Source organism: Andrena cerasifolii, chromosome 7, assembly GCF_050908995.1.
Source record: "Andrena cerasifolii isolate SP2316 chromosome 7, iyAndCera1_principal, whole genome shotgun sequence".
NCBI lineage: Eukaryota > Metazoa > Arthropoda > Insecta > Hymenoptera > Andrenidae > Andrena > Andrena cerasifolii.
In genome coordinates this window covers 7,586,771-7,590,266 of record NC_135124.1, presented here as the reverse complement: position 1 = coordinate 7,590,266, position 3,496 = coordinate 7,586,771, and positions in this window count along the sequence as shown.

Here is a 3,496-nt window from a genome sequence, read left to right as displayed (position 1 = left end):
CTCCGACCAAATACATTTTTTTTCAAAACGACCAAATACGTCATTTAGCAAACTAATCCTTCTAGCTTCTCGAAAAAACTCAAGTTGTTTGGACCAATTCTAAAAAAGTTATGCGATTTTTAAAAGTGTACGAATATTAATGCGAGTCACTGTATCTCTTATGTTAAATTTGCTACTATCAGAATCAGTTAATTCATTTTTGGTGATTTTTAAGCAGGTATTTTAATACGCATGGAGACATTCTCAGTTGCGAAATGATCGAGTTAAATTAAAGTTTAACAATTCCTCGCACGAACTTCTTAATATGCAAATGAAAAGGATATAAAGAATTGTTTCTGAATTCATGTTAAACAAAACGTGATATTTTCTCATGAGCTTCCTTGAAGGCACTCTGTAAGCGTAACACCTGTTACTGTTGTTAAGTGCCGATCACTTTTTTTTTAAATTTTTCTGCAATTCGATTCTTAAGCCATTGACAATTGATCCAACCACCTAGTGTGTTACGGGGTTTGGAAATTCTCCAATTTATGTAATAACAATCGCCGACCGCATTACCTTTCCAAATTATTCACCTTGAATGTATAAAATCAAACACCCACGCGATAATTGATCTAACCACCTAGTGAGTTACGGGATTTCCCCTCGATCAATTATTCTCCATCAATTTTTGTCTATCGTCTGACGTTCGCGGCAACCTGCGTTGTATGCTCTACGGTAAAATCCAGTTTAGCAAGAAATTGTAACCTTCGATACCGATCCAAATATTGTAAAATTCTAACACCGCAATTGAACCTTTATATTGTTTATCGTAACATAAACCCATGTAAATTCCCCATTATTTTTTGGTACCACCTTTCGCTTTTCCTTCTGCTTATTTTTATAATACATGGTAAATTTTATATAAATCCGTCTCACTTTGTTGCGAACCAGTCTCTCCGAAGTACCACATCCTCATTGGGCAACCTGTATAGGTTGCTGACAAAAGCCGTGCCCAAAAACAATCCTGATTTTTGCTTAATAACTCTGATTATGTCAAAATTACAACAATCCCTTTTAATTCGTTAAGCTTTGCGTGAGAAAATTAGACTGAACCGCTTGGTCGATTAGAAATTAACGCCTTCACGTAATACTGTTACGTTGCTTATGGGAAACTATTTAAGTGCAGACGCTCGTGGTCTTCCAAGTGCTACCAGATGCACAAGGTTCGGGTTACCAATTTGGTTCAAATTTTGCAGCTATGTAATGTATACTATGTATAATAATCTAATAAACGTTTAGGATGCACTACTTAAAATATCCAGAAACAATTAAGTGGAAAATTCTGCATCTGACTCTGTACACGTACAGATCTATGCGCAAAAACCAAAGTGATATAAACAACTAATGAAAGGAGTTTACGCGTCAACATATATTACTTATTTGAGTAATACCAAATTCAGAATTACCCCTTATAATTTACAGTGGTAGAAACCTAGTTTAATATATTTTTAGTTAGTACCATCTACCAAAGAAAGGCTCAAAGAAATTTTGCTAACAGAATGGAACAAGTTAAGCCCGAATTTCATAGAAAATTACTTGAACCTTTGCATAATAGATTAAAGCTTCTATAAAATCGCAGGAGTATTAGAAGAATTTTCACTTACTGAAATTACGTTGGTACAAATTAAATATTGAATTAGAGCGAATATTTTTGCACAATCTTTGCTACTTCCATGGATAATAATAGGTACATTTTTTTAAATAAACTGTGTACAATTTCTCAATTGAATGTACCCAAAACAAAAGTATATTAATCAAGGTTTATATGTACTAATGCGAATTAGAATTGCGAACTCTTTGAAGTCGAATTAACACGTAAAATCTGTTACATAGGGTGGCCTACTTTTATAATTAACTATATACCTAGAATCATTATATAAATTAATGCTGAACATGCTGCCAGTGCAACTCAAATACCCATTGCCCCTTACAAGAACCTATCTAAACCATAAAAATCCCCAAACTTCGAACTCGATTTTCCAAAAAATGTCACAATATATTTTGCAGTTAAAGCATCTACAACATTTTCCCACACTGAACTCAACACTTTCCCACTCAACTCCACGTACAATTTAAATACGCGAAATCAGTGAGCCAAACTTTTTGCGCTACCCCGACAAGTGAGCGGCCTCGACACATGTACCCAAGCAGTACACGCGAAAGCTCGAGCCGCACGCATAGAAACATTGCCGAGGTAATCCAAGCTTCCTACGTTGAAACGTCTACATAGGTCCCTATCTCTTACACATCGCGGACACGCGGCCGAACACGTGGAAACATTTCACACGGGATGCCGGGTCGTTGAAGGGTTAACGAGACACGGTTCATCGATCCCGAATCTCAATGTACCCCCAGCCCGTCACGAGTTTCCCGTACTCTCGGGACTGGCCAGCAGCGGTTTTAAGATCCACGACACGAATAACGTCCGACACGTGACTACCGTGGCTTCATCGTTCACCGTCGCCCAGCCACGAACGGACACACGCCAGGGCAGGTTGTTTTTTTATTCGAGCAGGCATCGAGGTATCGCGCCACCGCTATCGGGATGTTCTGGGAAAAGAGAGGAAGCTCCTCTCCCCGCCGCCGCCTCCACGGAAACTTAAATCGTAAAAGTTTAATGGGGTTACGAGCCGCGCGTTTTGCCCGCGCGCGCATCGAAATCAATACACCGTCCTCGATTGAACTTGATTCCTGCCACGCTTCCCATCTCTTTGGCTGGACCAACAAATCTCGAAATCTAAATAGTTACACCCAGGTTGCTGGTTTCATGGTGATCGTGCGCAGCCATTCAGCACGGAGATTGATTTCCCTCGTTATTCGTCGCGATATTATCGAATTATTTACGATTCTGGAAAACTGAGCTTGACTCCTTATATGTGTCTTTGGAGGGATGAGAGGAAGGATTCTGAATCCGCTTTTGAGGAATTTTCTTATGGTATTCAATGATGCAATAGTGAAGTATTTTTTACTTGAAACTTAAATCTCCAGGTACAAGAAGATTGCGAACGACAATTTCTTAAAACAATTAATCAGCTAACCGATGAACGTCTGATCGATTGGGTTATTCGTAGGAAGAAAGCAGAGGAAAGCTAATGAGAGGTAGACCTCTTTCGGAGGGAAACAGTTGAAGGTTTGCAAATAAAATCGATGTGATCGATCATAATACAGGAAGGAAGCATATTTTCAGGGAACTCTCCTGTTGAAAAAAGGGGGGCGAAACCATCGACATCTTTATTCCCGTCAAGAAGGTAAGGTAACCACTTGGCAAACGGGCTCACGATTTTTCCCAAACTTTGCCTTTAATTTCGTCGGCCGTCGGGACCGAAAGACTTTGCGGATAAAGTTTCGAGTAGGCGAGGAACTGCGCAAAGTACGATGGGGATGGAAGAAAGGGGGAGCGAGGAAGTGAGTTCCGTTTGAACGTTCACGAGGAACCAGCCGGAAGTTATTGGCAGCC